A 22836-nucleotide genomic window follows, 5' to 3' on the forward strand; every position below is an offset into this window, starting at 1 on the left:
TTTTCAGTTTTTCCAGACAGTTTAGAACATCAACTCATGTTACTTCTGTCTGACTCAGTTTTTTAGCCTCTGTCCCCAAAAAGCCTTGAATCAGTATATGCTCAGTATCCTCTGCCATGAAGAGAGATGCAAAGAACTCATTTAGTTTCTCTGCAACCTCTGTATTCTCTTTAATAATCCCTTTTACTCCCTCATTGTCTAACAGTCCAAACCCCACTCTGGCAGGTTTCCTGCTTCTTATGTGTTTTTGTTATTCCCCTTGATACTTTTAGCTAAATGTTCCTCAGACTCTCTTTTCACCTCCCTTATTGTCACCTTGCATTTCTTTTGCCAGAGTTTGTGTTGTTTCTGTTCTCTTCATTTGAACAGGCCTCCCAATTTTGGAAGGAAGTCTTCTTCTCCTTTATGGCGTCCTTGACTTCATCTGTTAGCTATGCTGGCATCCTCCTGGACTTAGTGATACCCTTCCTCTCCATCAACTCGAGAGGGTGAGAGGCTGCTGTACATTTGTTTCCTGTGCTGTCCACACCCCCTACATCAGCATGATGGTGTAGAGGGAGAGGCATGGCCAACACACTCGGCAGCCTTGGCAGCTTGCCTCTGGACTACTAGGAACCTCATAAAAATGTAATTAATAATAATTACACCCCAATTTTGATGCTACATTCCATTACTATTTCCATGATCGTAACTTCCTAGTTTTGTTTGTTTGTTTGACCTGATTTTAATTGATTTTATGTCAGGGAGGATAGAATGGCACTTACAGAATTCCTAGGCTCTTGCCTATCTAGCTGCTTGAGAGGCTTAGACCCTCTTAGCTTGAGATTCATCTGAAGGTGGCAAATAACTTCCCCATCTTCAATAAATGCTATGTGGAAAAAATATGTAAATATATTATGGGTTATTTCTTTAGCCCTCATTATGCAAAATGCTGTGTAATTCTTATTTTGCTCATCATTCTTGCAGCAATCAGATGAGGCAGTTAATATCTGAAGGCTAGTGGTTTGTTTGGGGCTGACAAACCAGGATCTGGCTCAGGAAATCCACTAGTCTGTGATGAGTGAAAAATTATGCCTGACGAGTAAAAAAAAGTCCTGATGAGAAATGTACCAACATAGCTTGAGGAACCATCTGATGATCTGTTCTACTTGGGTTTGGGAGCTGTGCGTCCTCCCAATTTTTGGTTGTGTGGAAGCAAGGTAGGGGGAAAACCTGGGTAGAAGTGATTGTGTGGAAGCAAGGTAAGAGGACAAGCTACCCAGGTTTTCCTCCTACTTTGCTTTCACACAACTGAAAACTGGGAGCACACACAGCTCCCAAACCCAGGCAGAACACAATTTTGGATTGTGTGAATGACCTCTTGGGCTGGTAAAATGAGCCAACATTTCTTGACCCCGTGGATGACTATGTAGGCTGAGTTCAAACCATGGTTTGAATCAGGTTTGCCAACCAGTTTGTGCTAGCTGGTTTGCTGTTATGTCTGAATTCAGGCCACTGGCAAACTATACTTAAGGCTAGTGCTCCACTGCAAGAGGCTGTTGCTCTTTGCAGATGGGAATGAATATATGAATTTACGAAGCTGAGTCTTGAACAGATGGAAAACATAAGCAGGCAAGTAACTCTAAACCATGGTTTGCCTGTTGTGTGTTTTAAAAGCTCAAATCGTTTGTGTATGTGTTCTTGACCATGGTTAGTACATACCATGGTTTCAGGTTGCATCTGAATCCAACCAAAGTGTGCCATGATTGGTTGAAGTTCTGGGTTAGAATTTCAGAAACTGTGGTAAAAAGAAAAAAGAACTCAACAATTAGGAAGCAAACTCCACACCACCAACAAAAGGCCATCCAGAGAGGCCTGGTGGTGGTGGTATTGCGTTTGCTTCCTTATTGCTGGGTTCTTTTCTCTACTACAGTTTCTCATTTTAGCACACATTTCTTGTACCCAGAGAAACTGACAGCCTTCCTAATGCTTTCTGAAAGTTTGTTTTTGCAATGGTGGTGTCCTTTTGTATCCATCAACAATCTCTTTCTGTCATTTATGAGGGTGATGTCTGGGTTTCTTAATGTTTTGTGAATTTCAGGGCCCTGAAGAAAGCATTTGAACACTTTTGTTCTTGTAGCAAGCATAGTGCCAGCAAACGTTTTCACGGTGTACAGATTTGTCTGCTTTCCTGTCTTGAATTTTCTTTCACCCCTTGGTCTTTGCCTGCAGGGGTTTTCTCAGGGTTTTTAGCCTATTTGTCATTTAGGCTGTTTAATTGTTGTTGCTGGTTCTCAACTTTTGATTCCAAAAATACTGGCTCCCAGGGGTTGGAGCCAGTGCAACACTTGTCAAGTAAGGGGTGGAAACAAGACAAATCTGGGGGACAGGTTCATAGCTCAGTGGCAGAGCATCTGCTTTGCATGCAGAAGGTCCCAAGTTCAATCCGTGACATCTTCACGTAGGACTGGGAAATCTTGGAGAATTGCTGCCACTAAGTGTAAACAGTACTGAGCTAGATGAACCAATGGCCTGACTTTTGTATAAGGTAGCATTCTGTTTTCCCGTGTAATCTGGTAGACCGAGAGCAGAGCTAGGACACAACTTGGTGGGTTATGGGTACGTAGCAGAATCTGGGTGATAATGGATGCAATGTCTGTCTTTTCAGAGCCTACTATGGCAGGAAACAGTTTTACTAGGCAGACAGTAAAATACAGACTAGCTGACAACCCTGTATAAAGGTGCTGTGTAAAGGTTTGGCAGTAGTAGAATAGGCCAGTCCCATGAAATGCTGCACTGACAAGTGAGTATTAAAAAGAACAATAATGTGCATGGGATTGTGCAATGTGGAGCTAGTGCAGTATGGCATTGAACTGTCAGTGAATCATTCCATCACAGGATGCTGTGTTGGTGCAATGCTGCTGCAGTAGCCAGCATGGTTAGATGCAGGGTGATGGGCACTTATACAACTCTCATGTAACACAGGAATGGGTCAAAAAGGAAACTCGTGAGGATATACTCATGGGCTGAGTGCAGCAATTGAGCTGAGGCTGAGCGGGTCTTCCTGGCTTTCTAATTTTGGTGCTGGATATATGTGTTGAATGTGCTTCTCTGGGTACCTTTTTAAAATCCTAAGTTGACTGAATATATTCTTGTAGTTAAGTTCTGCACTCATTGGCTTACTTCTGTGCTAATGGCGTGTTGCCAGGGGCGTAACTATAATAGGGCAAGGGGAGACGGTTGTCTGGGGGCCCACTGCCTTGGGGGGCCTCCCAGAGGCATGTCACATGACCGACTCCTCCAGCTGTGCACCCGCCTGGGCTTCCTTCAGTTGTATTCATCCTCTGAAATTGATGTGAATGTTAAGACCTGGAGCTACCAGAACAGCATGTCTTTCTCTAGTACCATTAAATGACTTGCAATTTACTATGCTTTTTGTTACCACTATTCAGCTTCCTTTAAGATTTCTTTACTTCATGAGCTGAGCTTCAGTGAGGGAGTAGCACATTTTAAAATCTTGTCTCTGGGCCCACTCCAACCTTCCTATGCCTCTGCGTGTTGCAGTTTCTTATAGAAATTATTAGGCTTGATTTTTTCCTCATTGAAACTCTGGGAAGCTATCCTAGAGAAAAAAGAGAGAGCGGAGTTGAAGTAACTGATCATTGTGCCTACAATGGCTTCCTAATAGTGACTCAAGGGGAAGGAGGGAAGTTTTTTTGCATGTGCTCTTCTAGCACTAGGGAGAAAGTTTTCAGTGTTGGATGGAGACTGGACAGGTGTAAATTCTATGGAGAATACACCTTTCCAATTCTTAAATCCAGCAGTAAAAACTTCAGCTGTAGTCTGTGTGACCACAGGCCTGCTAAACTTTGGGCCCCCAGCTGTTTTTGGACTACAACTCCCATAATCCCCAGCCACAGCTTGTCAATAGCCAGGGATTATGATAGTTGTAGGCTATCCCCCTTAAGTGGCGCAGCGGGGAGATGCTTGACTAGCAAGCAAAAGGTTGCCTGTTTGAACCCCCGCTGGTACTATATCAATATAGGAATCAGTGATATAGGAAGATGCTGAAAGGCATCATCTCATACTGCATGGGAGGAGGCAGTGGTAAACTCCTCCTGTATTCTACCAAAGAAAACCACAGGGCTCTGTGGGTGCCAAGAGTCAAAATCAACTTGATGGCACACGTTACCTTTAGGCCAACATCTGCAGGAGGGCCAAAGTTGAGCAGCCCTGCGCTAGCATATGAACTGCATCATAAATTATTTCCTGACAAGAAAATATGTGCTATAGTTTTCTGTTGCTATTCATCTATCCTGCTTCATGTTATTTTCTAGTGAAATAACAGCCCTAACATATTCTTCCTTTGAATGATAAGAAATTTAACATTATTCTTTAGGGTGCATTGAGAGTGGCAATTCATTCGCAAGTGATACTGGAAAGGAGTTGTGTCAGCTATTTCTGCACTATATGTTCTAGATTCTTCTCTTTGCACTTTAAATCCATTTTTCTTAAAACAAAATTAATCCTGGCTTTTCACCTTTGAGATTGTTGGAAACTATAGTTCTGTGAATAGGCTGGAAATCTCTAGCCTGAAAGTTGTAGTTTGGCAAAGGTGCAGAGAATTCTGGTAAACAAAAACTTTTTTTTTTTGGCCTCTTCTTAAAAAAACACCACAATTTCTGTCCTTCTGTGTTAGCATACTTTCTCTGGGCTGGTTCTGTACCTCTACACAGAACCTTGTTTAAAGCCAGGGGGCTTGTACTCATCTCTCCCAAATAGAGTGTTTGGTGTGTTTCAGTCCAAATTTGGACCAAAATGTGGGTATGCAAACCAGTTGGATGAACCAGCTTGAAGTGGTTTGCGGGTGAACCACTTGAACCAGCCCAGTTTGCAGCGGTCTGGTTCGCAATCGAATTGCTTGAGACATCTGAACCAGCTGATCTTGGTTTATTCTAACCTATTTACTTGAAATAAACCATGATCTGAAAGTTGGAAGCTAGTTACAAACGGCAATTTATTTCAAGTGCTTTAGAGTAAACCAAAATCATTTGGTTTAGACATCACAACTGGTCTGTGTTTATCTTAACTCAAATTGGAAGTAGATGAAGTGGGCATGGAAAAGGGGAGCATGGCCTTCTGAGCATGAGGGATATCGTGCAGAGTCAGGCTTTAACTGAAGTTTTGTTTGACATCTATACCAACCCATTTTCTCTTGTTCTTCCTGGGCTTTTTTCTCTCAGGGCCTTGGTTTATTTTCTTGGTTTATTTTAACCTAGAAGTAGTTGCTCATGCAGGGATGGGAGGCGGAACCATGAATTCTTGAGGCTCAGTGATATTGCATGGAGCTCAGCTTTAACAGAGGTTCCATATTTCATCTGAACTAGTGCTCCACCTGTCTCTCTGGTATATAAAGAGCTCTCTGCCATTCTACAGGATAACGGACAGGTGATTTAATTATCTAGTAAGTTAGCCTGCCTGTCTTACACCTCCATAATACATCATTCATATTGCAGTCTCTAGCTCTCTGCTAAGGATCAGTCTAATAAAACAAAGTTAAGCTTTGTGTGAACAGCCTCAAGGTTAAAGATTTCATTTTGTTAAAGGAAATCAATCCACCTACATTATTTGCAATTTTGAAAAGCTTCATTTGGTCCAGCTTTTAGGAAACAAATTATTGGAATGTAAACCAGTAGTTTATTGATAGTGAGAGACAGCAGAGAGCCTAAAATAAAGACCAACTAAAAAACCCTGACAATCTTCATCACTGATGGGCTTTTGTTGCCTTTCTTAAGGAAATCATATTATATATTGGATATTCACACTGGATGAAGAAGATTCATGGTATTTTCTTAATTATTCAAAATAGCTTCAAGTAAAATGTATATATAGGATGACCTCAAAACAGTGGTGCACCAGCTGGTAACCTCCCAGCTTGACTATTGCAATGCGCTCTACGTGGGGCTGCCTTTGTACGTAGTTCGGAAACCTCAATTAGTTCAGAATGCGGCAGCCAGATTGGTCTCTGGGGTAACCCGGAGAGACCATATTACACCTATTTTGAAACAATTGCACTGGCTGCCGATATGTTTCCGGGCAAAATACAAAGTTCTGGTGATTACCTTTAAAGCCCTGAACGGCTTAGGCCCAAGTTACCTTAGAGAGCGCCTTCTTCTGCGTGATCCCCACCGCACATTAAGGTCATCTGAGGAGGTCCGTCTCCAGTTACCACCAGCTCGTCTGGTGGCGACTCGGGCGGGCCTTCTCTATGGCTGCTCCGGGGCTGTGGAATACGCTCCCTGCGGAAATCCGTAATTTGAATTCTTTATTAGCCTTCAGGAGAGCCCTTAAAACGTATTTGTTTGGCCTGGCTTTCCAGGGTTTTTAAATTTTAACCCGATTTTGGGGCTTTTAATTACCGTAAACTGTTTAATTGCTGTTTTAAAATGTTTTTAAATTGTTAATTGCTATATTGTTTTTAATTTGTTTTAGCTTTTCATTGTTTTAGTGGCTTGTTTTAATTGTAAACCGCCCTGAGCCATTTTGGAAGGGTGGTATATAAATCAAATAAATAATAAATAATAATAATAAATAAGGCCTTGATCAAGTGGTCCTAATGTGCACATGGGGGCAGTAATCTGTGCACAGGCCTCTGCATCAGAAGGGTCTTTCCCCATTCACTTCAGTGGCTGATATCCTGACTGATGAAGTGTGTGTACTTGAAGGGACTGCAGGACACACCAGGGACATTCATGCAACTCTCTCTGTGCGCACACTATTACATAGGGGCCCTTAGAGTCCAGAGTGTTCTGCATGATCAGAGACGTGTTTCCGATCCTACCAAATGCTTCCAGAGCATGAGGTAACGCTCCATACTTTAATAGCTCTTGTTCTATACCAGGGGGGTTTGGGAAGTTGGGCAAGGGCTCCCAGGACATTCCCATTGGGGCTGTTCTTTACACTGAAGTGAATGTGGAGGGACACCCTGGTTGTGTTGAGCTGAGCTCTAGGCATATGCCTACAAGATTGTCATGCTGTGTCTGTCTCTGTAATCCCTAATCAAAACATATTGCACAGTGGTAAGTGTTGAGTTTGATAGTGGGAATCCTAGTTTTAGAGCGCTACTCTGCTGTACGAAGTTGATTGTAGCCTTGGACAAGTCACAACCTCTCAGCCTAACTTGCCTCACAGGGCTGTTGTGAAGCTAAAACATTGCTCTAAGCTCCTGGAAGGAAGGAAGGAAGGAAGGAAGGAAGGAAGGAAGGAAGGGTGGGAGGGCTCAATAGAAATGTAACAAATTAAATTGGTTAGTATTATGTATCTGAGATTTATATGTGTTAGGAGAGATATCTGTTGACACTTACTCTGTTTTCTTTCTTTTAACCCCCCCCCCCAAATTAATTCAGTTTTTAAAACCAGTTTCTGATTCAGGCCCGATTAATACATTATGTGAAATCAGAACTGAATTGTGGTACCATGTAATGTCCCCTAGTCTCTGGCTGAAGTGCTCCTGCATCCAATTCTGGGCAGAAGGGGAGGAAGGAGTAAATTTCCTATCCCAGATTAGAACAGGCTTTGATCTGCTGTGATGTTTGAACCAGGCGATCCTTGGTTATTCTAGTCAGGGTTTTCAAATTAAGCAGGATCTGAAGCAGGAAGTACACATCCTGACTTGTTCTAAGCCAGGAACAGAAGCGGAATCGCTTCTCCCTTCATGTGCAAAAGCGGGAATGCATGTGTGAGGTTAGGGATCATTGTGCAGAGCCAGGTTTCAAATCTGGCCCTGCGTGTATCTGCAGCTCTGTAAGGAGTTTGCTGGTATATTTATTAGAGATTATGCACAGATGTGACTTTGCAATATATTTCCAGCAGAAGCTGGGGATAAGAAACGAGATCTGTTTGTGTATTACTGCCTATCCCATAGCTCATCTATAAGACCAATGAAAAAGAGCATCTGTTACAAACATGGACAGAGTCAACTTTCCTCTTCCTGCTTTTCATGAAAAGCTCTGAAATAAAAGCTGGTCTCCATTGTTCAGAATAATAGATGGCTTGGGATCAGTGCGTGGGAGGGGCTGTGTACAGATGAAGACCTTTTTGATAATTGAAGGTCTGTTAGCATCATCATTGCCTCGTGCATATGTGTTAATTTTTTTCCATTTTGCTATGATTTCTGGTCAAATAGCTATTGCAAATTCTTGAATCAGTATACAAATCTGATTTTGACCAGAGACTTTAACAATGGTGGGGGAAAGGGTGGGTGTGTATCTATCTTCTAGATAGATAGATATAACTGGGAAGGCTTAACTCTGTCCTGTCACCTTTAAAAACAAAAACCAAAAAACCCCCCATGATCTGTACACCATCTGTATATAGTGGTGGTGCAACTTCTGTTCAGTCTTGCAGATACTCTGCCATTCGTGAACATCATAAATAATCTGTATAGAGCTTCAGGGGCGAGCTTTCTTAAACCTCTTAATAAGGTTGGTCACCTTCCAAGATCTAGATATGAAACGTTTCATGAGCTTGAGAACCAAAGCAAACTTGTACACTAAATTGCCCTTTATTGGTTACAAAACAAAATCTTATTTGCATGCCATGTTTATGGGTCTGGCTTGTATTCTTTGTATATTTCTGGCTTGTATTCTTTGTTAACAAACAGTGAGGAAGATAATTTTTATTTAACACTTCCAGGGATGCTTTAAATAAAAGAAATCTTTTTTAAAAAGGAAAACATAAAGAGAGTGGAAATTTAGCACCAGACAATATCAATTGCATGAAGAAGGTCCTTAAAACTGTTCCCTGAGTGTGAAAAATCTGAAACTGTTCTAAAAATATTCTTGATCCATGGGCTTTAGAATTGAAAGGTTGAAATTTTATAATGAATTTGAGTTTTGATGATTTCAATAGAGTTATCACCTACTCTGAAATGACCTGTTTTGTTGCCCCCATAGGTGACATCTGAAAATGACCAACTCTTCTATTGCATGGAAAGTGCTTCTTCATTAGAACCTAAGCCTGATGTATTATGGGGCTTCAGGTTTGAGCCTGTTGTCTCCTGATAAAGGAACAAAGGAAAATGAGCAGATAAATGCATGTTCACCCTTCACTGTTAGAACTGTGTTCATAGTTTAGGGCTACTCTTCAGAGAGTACTTCCACTGGTGGGTCTCTGGAACTGCTGCTAGTCAGTTAAGGTGAATATACTAAGATTTGAAAACTAGACAGCATGTTCTTGATCATCGCTTCTTGACTTTGGAATGCCCTCCCAGAAGTACTTTCCCCGTCTCTCAGCGTTCTTTTAAACACAAAACACCTAAAGACCCATCTCTTAAGAGAGGTTTTTTGGTTTTTATTTGCTGATTCTATCTTATGGGTTTTAAAACCTTTTGTATGTGTAAACTTTTTGTACATGGTTTTAAGAATATAAGAACAACCCTGCTGGATCAGGCCCAAGGCCTTTCTAGACCAGCATCCTGTTTCACACAGTGACCCACCAGATGCCTCTGAGGAGCCCACAGGCAAGAGATGAGGGCATGCCATTTCTTCTGCTCTTGCCAGTCCAGAGGAAAGGAGCATTATTTTTAATTGTCAGGCCAGTCTAGTAGTCAAGAATTTTAGAGTCTAATTTTCACAGCGCCTTCAGTTCAAATGGTGAGCCAGCCCTTTTTGTTTTTGTCTCCAAGTCAAATTTTATTTCTCAGTTTTGATTTGCCATGATTAACACTTGACTTTGTTTCACTCTTTCCAACAAGTTAATTTTATTTCTGAAATGGACTGAAATCAAGCACAAATTGCAGCTGCCTTTAAAAAGAAGGGAAAATTAAAGCTGATCTAAATTGCTTTTTGAGCACCTAATTCCACCCTATTGCTTGTTTTAATTCATCAATACATACACCCACTCCCTGCCCTGAAACTATAATATATGCATTTTCATTTTTCCTCCTTTTACTTTGGGAAGAGAGGGGAATTGGGAGGCGGGGGCAGCCTAAAGTTATTTGGCAGCTCTGTGAATTGGAAACAGCAAAGTTCTGAGACCTATACTTTTGATTCTTAAGCAGAAAAATCTCTTATCTTGCCCTACTGAAAAAGTCACTCACTGTGTCCTGCTTCAGCCCATTTTTTGCATATTGTTTTCATGAGATGTATTACAACCATTTGGAAAAATTTACAAGACCAGTTCAGTATATAAATATAGATAAATAATAAATAAACATACCCAAATCCAATGGGAAAAAAGGCAATACTACTAGTACTTTTCTTCCATAATCCCCCCCCACATTCAATGAATGCAGGAAGTGGGGGGGAGACTATGGCCACTCACCTTCTCCTGACAGCAGTGTGCCCAGTGATTGCACCCCCTGGGAGCTGCACACTTCGTTGGGGTTGGATATGTGTGTGGCCATTCTCCTAAGAAAACAGAATATGAGACCACTGGATGGTGTGACCAGCAGGTACACTGTGAAGGGTAGGCCAGCGGTGGGTGGGTGGCGGGATTAGAAAGGCAGTGTGGAAATAAATGTGAAAAAATATTTGGCAGCAGGAAGCACAGAAGGGGCAAAGTGCATTCTTGGGCATATGGGTGGAGAAGTGTGCCCATGTGGAATTGGTCATTCTATATAGATGGTAGTGTGAGGGGTGTGTCCAAATCATCCCATATTGCTTTAGTTAGAGGTAATTGCATAAAAATATAACATGGATAAATAAACACAAATACATTTATACAGCAAAGTGTAGAAACCACAACAAAAACTCCAAAAACGGAAGGTGCAATGTTCAGAATCAAGTCAGAGGATCGCCATGGCAGTTAATTGTATTACCTGAAATAGTTTTGCACAGAGTTGTAAATTTGCTGTAGGAAAGAGTGAGACATTAAGAACTGCAAGAGTATCTAGCCCAATTCAGACATTATGCTAATGTCTGTACACTCGTACATCTGTTCGTGTGAATGACTGTACCTGTATTCATGTTAATAGTGAATCTTGGTACAGGTTCCTCAAATGCATGGTACATATAGGAAGTGTACTGCTGTATTCATCATAACATGTGAATAGTTGTACCTGTGTAACAGATCTGTACCTGTGTACACTGACACTCGTATGAGTTTTGAACATAATGTGTGGATGAGCTTTCTGAACTGGACAAAAGGTAATATACCTTCTCTGGAACAGTTCTAAAATGTAAACTGGTTAATATGGTTTCAAGAAACTTTGAATGTGGTTCTTAATACAATGGGCAATACAATAAATAATGAGGCTAATCTTTTATCTCCAGAACTCCACAAATACAAAGGCATGGACAAAAGGAATCCAGAGATATCTGCTCAAGCATAGCCATTGGCATGGCTGTAAACGCTTGTCAGAGTTTCGAGACTGAAAGGTTTTCAAGAATGTAAACTCTTAGGTGATATATAATATATTATAATAAAGGAAAACATTTTGAGTTTTCAAAATATGCCTTTCCTTCAAGTTTCGACAGTGCTCTGGGAATGGGTGGGGGTGGCAGGGGGTCAAGCCCTCTCCCTCAGTGTCACTTATAGAAAAGGACTTTTGATTCCAACATTAACAAATGTGTTTGCCCCGTAAGAGATCAGCTCAGATATCATGGCCATGCACTGACAGGATTCATTTTTCAAGAGAAGATTTTTTTTTATTAACCAAGGCATTGCAACAGGCCAAGGCACATTTAAATTATACTGCTTTCTTTATTTTTCCGTCCTCCAACTCAGTTACTTCGGTGAACAGTGTAACATGTAAGCCAAGAACTTGGGCATCACCCACAAAGCCATCTGTGATCTTTTAAGAACACTGTAGAACCTAATTGATCATGGATGTCACTTTAGTCTGTGTTTGCCATGAAAGGAGGTGGAGAAGGGAGGAAGTTACGTCCCATCCCCCCCCCGTCCCGTGTCCCGTCCCCTGTCCTCCCGCCCCGCCAGCAGCATTATCTTTGAATAATGTTTCAAAACACTTTTGAACAAACAAAAGCAGTTCACATACATTTGTCTCAATAACCAACCCTGCAGACAGCTCAGTTTTATTATCTCCCTCTTACAGGTGGAGTGCTGAGGGGGAGTGACTTGCCTAAGACCACTGAAGAAGAGGTGAACTTTGAATTGGGAACTTTCTGGTTCAAAGTGTGATGCTATACTAGTCCTCACGAGAGAAGCCATGCTGGAAAGATCCTGTGATGAGCAAGGCAGGATTTGCTTTCCTGGTTCTGTTGCTATACTCGAGTGGGAAACATGAAAGGGCTCAGCAGTGGAAAGCAGTGACATTGCTTCCACTTGAGCTTGCAGATTTGGGGTTTTTGTTTCTTTGTTTGCTCCTATGCACTATATGAAACTAAAAACCGAGGGAGACTGTGTTTTAAGGCACCGGAAGAAGAGGAGGCTAGATGGTGTTCTAGTGAGCTAGGATGCTACTCAGATCAGGGGAATGAATGCTGGGGAAGGTACAAGGGTTGAGGTAAATATCCTGGGGGAAGGCTGGTTGCTAAGCAACTAGCAAAGGTAGAGATTGCTTGTTGTTGAGGCAGTAGCCTTTCAACTGCTGTTTGGATACCCAAAGTATTGTGTCTGCCTGGTTAGTAAATAAATTACTTTAATTCAGTTGATATATTTCCTAGAGCTAAGCTAGGTGTGGCTTCCTTTGTTGGTCTTCAGAGTGAGAAAATTGTAGTCACCTGATCCAGGCACACGGAGATTTCACTTCTGCCTTAGAGCTAAATGCAAAATCTTTCTCAAATGCTTGTCCCTATCTGAGTTCTGGTATTTGCCTGGGGTAGCAGGGGATGCATGCCCTCCTGATTCATTGCATAACCAAGTGGGTCAGGCTGGCCACTCACCCAAGAGGGCCCCCTCTTTTTGCGGGGGAGGGATGGTTGCTGCCAGCCATGGTGCTGGTTTAGGGATTGTTGCCAGTGGGTCATCCCAGGGCACTGAGGCCTCAGCAGCTGCTTGATAGTGCCAACCCCTGACAGTATTCCTGTATGCACAGTGAAGCTTGATCAGTGTATAAAAATCCTGATATACTAGCTTAACCCGCACAGAGCATCTGCACGCTAGTACTTGACTGCTCCCCTGACCCCCTGCCACAGCCCCCCTCACCTCAGAGATCTCTCCACCCTCACCTGAGCTGCACTCCCGCTCCTCCTCCTCCCTCCCATTGCTTCCACCCCCCTCACCCCTCTTGGTTGCGGCTGCAGCATTGCTAGCGCCTATCCTCAGAGACCTCCCCACCCTCACCCGAGTCCCGCTCCTGCTCCTCCCCACAGGAGCAGCAGCAGTTGACTGGCCCTTCCTCACTACCGCCACCGCCATGGCCGCTTGTTCCCCTCAGGCTGCTGACAGACCTGGGCCTGTCCCTTGCCTGCCTGCCTGCCTGCTTCTGCCAATGGCCTCGGTAGCCCCAAACAGCAGCAGTTGTTGACTGGGGTCTTCCTTGCTGCTGCTGCTGCCGCCGCTGCCGCCACCGTGGCTGCTCGTTCCACTCAGGCCGCTGACAGTCTTGGGCCCGTCCCTCACCCTTTCTTCTTTCTCTCTTCCCCTCCCTTTTCTCTCTCTCTTACTCTCTCCTCCACTCACTCTTTCCCTCTGTCTTTCTTCCTTCCCCTCTCTCCCTGAGTTAACAAATCTTGTTCATCTTGTTTTCTCATCTAATTCACACAATGGCAGCCTGAAAGAGCTCTTTCCTCCCTCACGACCCCTCTCTTTGCAGATTCCTGCCCATTATCTCACATATATATTCCTTTCCTCTACAATCAAAAACATCTTCCTACCAGTAACAGTTGCAGTCCAACTGACCTTAACCATCACAGGCTCCTCCTCCCTATCTGCATATGGAATGTCCACTGTCCAATCACCACGGTGCTTCTGCTCGCAAACTCTCACAAGAGCTGCCACACACGAGATTAGCCATGGGTACGCCTTAGAGAATTAGATAGATAGATAGAGATAGTGAAGCATGCTGTCAAAGAAGCTTCCTGAGCAAAGAATTTCATCTGTCTGAGCAGAGTAGAGAGCCAAGTCTGTTTTGGTTTCAAAAAGCACTGGATTCATTTCATATTTAAGAATAATGGAAACATTGCTCATTAATAACCTTTGAGCTTCCCCTTCGCTAGACCTACTCCGACATTACAGTGTACATGTGTCTGTACACATGTTTTTGTATAAATGACTGCACATGTGTTCATTTTAAAGATGAACCTGGTTACAGGCCCTCTCAGATGTAAGGTGCAGATAGGAAGTGGACAACTGTACATACATTGAAGATAATGTGTGAATACATTCGTGCACTGTACGTAAAGTTGTATGTGCATTGAACATGACTACAGAAGAAGAAGACCCGTTACTTCTGTGTGAACATCTGATTGTTGCTGATATAGACAAGAGACATTTGAAATGTGAATGAGAATTCTGTCCAATACAAATTTTACAACTGCTTCACAAATTTTACAACTGTTTTAAGTCTAGTCTTTGAAAACACTGTGTGCCAGTGAACTAAGGACCTTTTGGTGAAAAGATACTATATGTTGATTACAGGGGCGTAGGTAGTTTGGCAGTGAACCCAGGATGGGATATGACCGTTGGTACTGTGGCCCCTGTCATCACCAGGCATACTACCCCACGCAGGCCACGCCTCCATGCAGGCATACTGCCCCATTAGCAGGCTGATGCTGGAGACATTGCTAGCACTGGACACAGATGTACAGCTGGTGAGCACTTTATTTGCTGGCAAGGCTGGGTGCTTCTCTGCTCTTCCTTGCTCACTCTCAATAGAGAGAGTGGGAGGAAGTGGAAAGAAGCACCTAGCTGGGCTGAAGAAGAAAGTGCTTGCTGTCTGTACAGGTCGCATGTCCATGTCCAATGCCAACAACTCCCCCTGCATTGGCAAACTAATGCAGGCAGAAGGCGTGTGGCTTATGTGGGTAGTGTGCCCAATGGCAGCCTCAGTAGTTGAGAGTGCTGAGGGGGCACCCTGGCAGCTTCAAATGCTCATACAGCCCAGGGACAGCCCCCCACAATGTTCAGTGGTGGGCTATACCACTAACAGATCAGGTTCTCTGGATTTCCAGGCTCTTGCAAGTTATTTTGCCTTAGTCACGCCACTTATAAAATGGTCTTTATTCTTCTGACTTAAGTGTATGTAAAGTGTGTTAGATGTCCTTGGATTGAACAAGTAGAGAAAATAAGATGCTCAGTCTCTGCTTAACTGAGCAAATCACCTTTTTAAAGTGGTGATTCTCTTATATTTAGCAGGGGGAGAGCAACTGGCCCTATCCAGCCCCAGCACAGCTTCCCTCCAGTGGCTTTTGCTGGTATCTGCTTTGTGTTTCTTTTACATTATGAGCCCTCTGGGGACAGGAAACCATTTTATGTATGTTTTTTTTTTATAAACTGCTTTGTGAACTTGGTTGAAGAGTGGTATATAAATATTTGTCATCATAGTATTACTACATTGATTGCAGATACTGGCTTGCAAGATCTCCTAGGTATGTTATTCTCATAGAAATGCAGTTTTGGAACAACTTCCTCCTGCTAACGAGAGGAACGTTGCTTCGTACTTGCCTTATGTGTGAGAAAGTGTATTTCTCAAAGACAAGGGAAGTTTTTGAAAGCTGAGAGGAGGAGATAAGTTGATCCTATTGACATTTTTTGTTACCTTAGAAGAATGATTGTGTGTGTTTTAAACTAGAGATCTGAGGAGGCAGCAGACTGGATTCCTGTTCCCTACTCTTCTGGAATGGAAGTGTAATATGGGCATGCCACCTTCCTTTTCTATGAATTGGTTTTTGCATGGATTGTGCCTCAGAGACTCAACTCATTCCCTTTCCAGTGGTGAGTAGGACATTCTCCCTTGGGAGTGAGAGCCTTGTTCCTTGGCTTCATCAGAGTGTAAGAAAAATGACTGACATCCAGAGCAGCTTAGTGAGGATGTAGTGGGAGTGTAATACAGCTGAAGGCTGCTCATAATGCAGCTGGAAAGCTTCCTCACTATTGCTTTCCCTGTCCCTGGGGGTGGGGCGACTTTGGGTAATCTTCCCTGCCTCTAGAGGTGCTCTGTGCCTTCCAAAAACATGTCATGAGCAGGGATCCACAACTCACTAATCAGCTATTATTTGCGGTTGCCACCATAGACTCTCTGATCTTTATCTGGCCCACAGGCAGAGGGCCTAGGAGAGAAGCAGGTCTTCTGTCACTTGCATTGGGGTATGGAGAAGGTAATACGCAGTGAGAACTCTCTCCTACTGCTCAGAAAGAATCCCTGCTGTTTTTTACCTTTTCAAAAACAGTAGTGGAAATGAGACCTCTAGTGAAGAGATCTGTCTGGTGCTGGGTGTCCTGGTAGGCGGAGGGCTGGTGGCACTGGCTGCTGCCGAGCTGACAAGTGGATTTGTAGATGTCTGGTTCTGAGGGCTGTACGGCTCTTGGAGACACGTTTTTAGAAGGCACAGGGCATTTGCAGAGGCAGCGAAGATTGCCTACAATCTTTCCCTGCATGCAGACACATCTCCCCTTGCACAGTGGTAGTGTGGAAGCTCTTTGCCACATAGACACAACTTCTTGGTGTGTCTATGCAGCATTGCTCTGGATGTTGGCCTCTAACTTGCTCTCTCTTGGATGCAAGCAGTAATACACAGCTGCCTGAAGAGAGAACCATTTTGAGGCTCTATGTCTGTATGTATAGGTAACGGTGAGGTAAGGAGAACCAGGCCTCAAGCCAGTAGCAATTTGGGGTGTAGGTAGGCAGTGTCTGAATGACTAGCAATGTGTATGTTTATATTTCCACACTATATCCTGTACCAGAGATAGGGCAGGCAGTCAGTCAGTCAGTCAGTCATTCAGTCTCTCTCTCTCTCTCTCTCTCATATATATATAACAATTACAGTATATTAAGCTACTTATTTGTGGTAATATTTGAGCATAATCTCAGTAGTAAGGGAATACAACTGCTAAATCCATGGATATGCCACATTCCAGAAAAGATTGATTTTGCATTCTGATGCAATAACATTTCCCCACCAGATTCCTCAAGAGAGATTCCTCTATGAAAGAAAAACATTGCATTGTGACTGGTCTCTTGCTCCCCTTGGTGCTTCTTCACACATCATAGTGTGATATCTCTCAGTGGCGTAGTTTTTGAACAAGACTAACTGATAAATACTGCTTAGGATTCTTATTCTCCCCCCCCCTCCTTTTTTGTCTCTATAAATTGCCACCTGTGGGTTAAGCACTGGAGCCTTCCGTTTAGTCAGACGCATTGTAAGGACATGGCTTCACGCTGCAGGGTTGCATGTTTGCTAGCAGCCTCATTCGTAGGTGATGGGAAGCAGATGTCCAAGCTCCAGGCAACTGCTGACATGATAAAAATACATAATTACCTAAGAACGCTTACAACACGTGTCAATTAATTATTAGCCCATTAGTCTTGAGAAGCTTTGCCAAGTCCATTCAAGCAAATTAAAAAGCCTGTATTGTAGCATACACTTGCCTGTTCTATCTCTGGTTCAGAACATGGTCGTATGATGATCATGGAAACTTGAAAATCCCAGAGCAGGTCAGTTGACCCAGAAAGGTGGGGAAGCCAATTGGTTATAACTCTTCTTTTGCTAATGATTTGACTTTGGTTCTGATAGTCCCATTATCCTGAAGTTGTCCTGTGTTTTCCCTGGGTATTCAAATTCCTCAAAGCCAAAACTTGTTGAAATTGTATTCTGCTTAGAACAAAAAAGCAAAAAAAATAAAATGCTAGAAATCATTAATATTTTCTATCAGGAAAAAAGAAGATAATGTTTCATATCTTCATGAGTCTGACTGTTCCTAACCTTAATAAACCTGGATTTGAGGAGTGTCTGTGTGGATTACATTCTATTGTCAGCTATAGAAGGCCTGTTTGGGCAATTTTCCAACCTGGGCGTTTTTCACACAGCAGGGCTTTACTGCGTGTTTACTGTGAGTTTGAAGTCCCCTCCCCACGACATAAAAAGTGGATTTTTTTACCCTGGATATAAATTGGGCTACACCATAAGATGCAATGAAAGCCCTGAAATGTATGTGAAGTGCTCCCCGATAGCTTGCAGGGATTTCAGGGTAAATCTGGCTGATAGGTGAATGCACACCCTTCATTCTAGAGGAGATGTGAGCTAAAAGCCCTGTGTGAAAAACACCCACCCCATTTAATTGCATGGAAAGGAAGCCTCCTGCCTTCCTCTACCACCATCCAGCGTGCCAGCACCTAAACGTTTGGGGATGGTTGTTAGGAGTTACGTTGTTAGGAGTTAGCACACTGGGTGAAGTGGGGTGGGGGAACATACCTGTACACCTGTGCTTCTCCCCAAGCAATTAAAGGGAGCTGGTGAAAGTATCATCTGAGGCTTGTCTTCAGCCAGACCCATTATTTCTGTAGGAAACTGCATTCCTGTATATGCATGGGTGTGAACAAGTTTATGATGCAAAACTGAATGCCGCTTATATGCTGAAAGTATATTTCTAGTAGCTGTCATGCTCTTGGTTGCTTTTATTCCTTAGTGAGAATTTTTGATCTTCTTTAGTGTTCTGGTTATGTGCTCTTTACACACAATCTTATAATTTGCTGAACATTGGGGCTGTGCTCTTGACACGGAATGTATACAACACTTTCTCCTTTAAAAAACATTTTTATGAAGTCCTCTGTCTGTTAGTTTATATCATTGATTTTGACTTCTCTTGACCTAATGTGGTTTCCAAATTAATCTCCAGCTTTGTTAATATAATTAGTTTGTTTTCCTCTGTTCTCTGCCTCCCAAGGGCTCTGTGAGATTGTACAGAAGCTGCAGGAATGACTTTCTGGTCTTATTTCCGAATGCAGCATATCTGTAAATGTATTCTGTAAAGTGCCATGTATGTTTTGGTGCTAGGATTTTTTCTTTTTCTTTTTAGTATTTTGTCTCTGGTTGGCCTGTGGTCTAGATGTTTGTTGCCGCTTAATAGCATTAGATCCAACTCTGTCTCTCATTCTGAAAAGCAATAGACTGAGCTAGGTCACTCTCAACGTGATTGTGCAACTATTGTGATAAATATTTTTTATATTTTCCGCCAGACACTTATGCCTGAAAGAGTTTTATATAACTGTTTTCTTCTCTTCTTTTAATACGTTTTACTCTTTTAAAGGCTAGTTGGTCCAATACAAGCTGTTGTGCCATTGGAAATAGCACTGAATAGTCATTGAAAAGCACATAAAATCCTTTATGAACTCACTTGTGGTGTTAAGTTTTCTGAAGGATACTCAGTGATTTTGAACAGAGGTTTTAGGACCTAGCCACACCAGGGGACTTAAAAGAGTAAGCAGAAGAAGCTTTTTGTGTGTGTCAGAAGCAGCCATCAGGGACGTGACCCTGATTGGGACCACAGAGCACAGAGAAGAGGGATGCATGCTCCTCCTGCACTGGGTTTACACTGACAACTCTTCTCCTTGCATACCATAGTCCCCATCTATTGTAGCCCCCATTGCAGCTCCTTTTTGATTTTTGACCCAGCAGCTTGCAGCCCCAGGTAGCCCAGATCCACTACCCGGACAAAAGTGAGGTAGGGCAGAAAAAGAGTCTGTCCTACCTTTTTTCTTGGTTGTGTGCTATGCCAGAGATCTGAAAAGTCACTGGGAGCCCCAACTGCAGCGCAGCCAGGCAGAGGAGCCCTGTTTCGTTGCAGCAGACTGCCTCTCCATTGCCCACATGGGGCATTCTGGGATGCCGGAGGACTTCCTCCTCCCAATTGGGTGACTGCCACAGCACTGCTTGTGTTGGTAGTGGAGAATCGGAGACAGTTGTGTGGGGGAATGTAGGTAGGCTCCTACTTTCTCCCCAGCTCCAGTGCTGATGGTCATGAGAATGACCTCAATGTGTAGTTTGACCCTAGTGTGCTTCCTGTTAATAAGTTGCTCCTGTGACAATTCTTACCATATGAGATCAGGCCACTGGTTTATTTACAAGCCTGCTGTCACCGATGGAGACTCAGGATAAGTATCGGTGTTAGCTCTACATGTACATCTACACAACTGATTTAACTAGCATGGCTGTTTTGGGTGTTTCTGATCAAAGAATAATGGGAATTGCAGTTACTTAACGTGAAATCCACTGGATAGCTGCATCTAAAGACATGGGGATCATTCCCAATGGGGACATAACAGGAATGGCCAGAGGAAGGACCAATGGCCCAAGATGCACAAAGCAGCGAAATATGAGAAGGTGAGGAGCAAGAGAGGAGAAAGACAGGAGGGGTAAGGACAAGGAGGCTAAGGTTGGGGAGGAGAGGAGGTTCAAGATCCAGAAGATCCTTTTGAGACCTCCGCTGCTTAAGCCTGTGAACGCAACCCTGCCAGCTGCGGAGAGTTCTCAGAAAGCAGGGTGTGTGTGGAGGAGGGTGAGGCAGCCACTACTCACCTGGGAGCAAGCCTACGTAGGGTTAGACAGGTGCAGGTGGCACAACCACAATCCCCTTGATCTTGGTCTTGGCAGACCCAAAATAAAGATCATACACACCTGGGTTCCATGGATCTTTTAACTTGTAGCTATCCTTATCCCCAAGTCAAAATACATCACATCCCTATAATTCATGCAATGGATTCTGGATCACTGTTCTGAGAATCCTGTGGGAGTGGTGGTGTTTTCTATAGCCAGTGGATGCTAAATAACTGAATCATGGACATTTCCAGGTTATGGTGTTTCCCGCAGCAAATGTAACTCAATCATATGGCATCATTTAATGGTCTACACACCAATACAAAGCACTGCAGTTGTGATAGGGAGAAGAGCTGCAGTTGCTGCTCTTCCCACCTTGCCCTTGAAGAAAGACTGTTCTTGCAAACATTTCTACACAACTCTTCTAGCGCCCGTTAATGTAACGGGCTTCATGTCTACTAGTTACCTATAAAGCCCTCAACAGTGTGGGTCCAGGGCACTTAAGAGAGCGCCTTCTCTGTCATAAACTCTGTCACCTATTAAGATCATCTGTAGAGGTCTGGTTACGGTTGCCAACAGTTCGTTTGGTGGTAATTTAGGACCGGGCCTTCTCTGTAGCTGCCAAGGGCTCTGGAATACACTCCCTTTGAAATAAGAGCATCTCCTTCTCTGCTTGCTTTTAGGAAGACCCCCCAAAACATTCCTGTTCTCCAAGGCTTTTAACTGAAGTTTAAATTTTAAATGTTTTTACTTATTGAGGTTGTTTTTATCTGTTTTGTGAACTTTAACTGTTTTTAATATATTTATATTTTTTAACTTGATTCAACGCCTAGAGATGTCTATATCAGGTGGTATAGAAATATGGTAAATTAAATAATAAACTTTGCTAGCTTTAATTTAACCCAGGATGTAAATGTTTTGCAAAATTATGGATTTGCGAGGGAAGCATAGTTAAACTTTGAATTGTACCGCATGCATCTGGGGCACCAAATGCTCATCACACAGGCATGGCAAAGTGACCTTTTGGTGCATGTTATCTGACAGCAGGAAGAAAAGTATAAATGAGGTGGGGGGAAATATGTGCTTATAGCTGGCTATATTTTTCCTTCATTTCTATATTCTTTACTATATTCTATATTTCCTTCATTTCTATATTCTTTACTGCCCAATCCATGAGCTGGAGTCCCGTAATACGAACTAAATAAACCACATGATTAGGAGCTCATGCAGAACATTTTCTTAGATGGTAATCTTGTGACTTGGCTGTGACATGGCATCTTATGTGAAGAATTACCATGTGGTGACTTTGCCATCTCAGTCACTACCTTGGGTTAGCACTGCTTTGCTATCCTAGCATTGGCACCAGGAGTAGCAGTGGCACACAGGGAGAGGGAAGAAGGAGGGGTTTTCCTCCCCCTACAGTCTCCTTGATAGGTATAAAGGCACGGTCACTCTTGGGACTTGTTGCGGTCTCAAGCACTACTGGAAAAAATCTTCCCTTGCCCTCTGTGCCACCACTGCTGTTCCTGCCATCATTGCCAGAGACCAGAAAGTCAAAGCGTCAGGGTGTTTTGAGAAGGTGAAGGACTGCTTGGGAGAGTTTTTTTGGTGATGGGGAGGCTGGCAGGAACAGCAGGTGGAAATCTGTGAATTATTCTCCAGCTTGAACTTTGATCACCCCCACTTCCCCCAAGTTCTTCTCTGAGCCTGAGCTTGGAGAAGTTCGTGGTATCTCTGAATACCACTATAGCAATGGCAAGACCAACGTGGCCCTAAAGAATGAGCAGCTGCAGGGAGCTTGCATCTTCCTTCCTGCCAGAAATAACTCTGCTTCAGCTGTTGGTTATCCTAGGGCTGCAGAAATGAAGGGAAGAAAGACAAAGGTCTTCTGCCTGGTGTCCTTTGTCACCAGCCAGAAGAACAAAGATGCAGAGCACTCTTCTGCATTTTAAAAAATTATTGCTATGTTGTAAGCTGCCTGGGAGATGATTTTATCAAAAGGCAGAGTATAATCATTTAAAATACCCCCGCTAACTGAGCAAACAGGCACCTTTTTAAAGTGGTGACTCATATTTAATAGGGGGAGAGCAACTGTCCCTATCCAACCCCAGTATGGCATAGCTGATGGAGTTGTTCCCCAGGGAAGATATGTTCTGGAGTAAGTTGTACAAATGCAATTGTGTTGTGCATTGGGAAGCTTGGAAATAATGGGCATCCCATTGCACAACTGCCCTTGCGCAATGGCACGCTGGAGCTGCAGAACTGTCCTGATGCCCAACTCCATTGATGCTACTTATGATGCAGCTGCACAGGAAGGGCTCCTACCACTCGCATTGCATTGCACAGTGTGGGAGCCCCCAGTTATAAGCTCTGATCATTTATTTATTCGGAAAATAGATAAGCTGTGATCAGCATTGAAATA

At 43.2% G+C, this 22836-nt stretch overlaps 1 protein-coding gene across 19 annotated transcripts in view; it reads left to right on the forward strand.

Moving 5' to 3' along the window:
- EPB41L1 (erythrocyte membrane protein band 4.1 like 1) overlaps nt 1–22836 on the forward strand; it is a 247953-nt gene that overhangs the window by 60688 nt on the left and 164429 nt on the right. For 2 of the 19 annotated variants that reach the window (XM_053249578.1, XM_053249585.1), the window contains exons 3-5: nt 11253–11381; nt 12035–12081; nt 15674–15816. The exons of 12 other annotated variants lie outside the window; for them this stretch is intronic. The gene's annotated coding sequence lies outside the window, so the exon portion shown is untranslated. The remainder of the gene's footprint in view (nt 1–11252; nt 11382–12034; nt 12082–15673; nt 15817–22836) is intronic. 5 more of the 19 variants (XM_053249583.1, XM_053249588.1, XM_053249580.1 and 2 more) reach the window with 4 other exon arrangements.

This window comes from Hemicordylus capensis, chromosome 4 (genome assembly GCF_027244095.1).
Source record: "Hemicordylus capensis ecotype Gifberg chromosome 4, rHemCap1.1.pri, whole genome shotgun sequence".
Lineage (NCBI taxonomy): Eukaryota > Metazoa > Chordata > Lepidosauria > Squamata > Cordylidae > Hemicordylus > Hemicordylus capensis.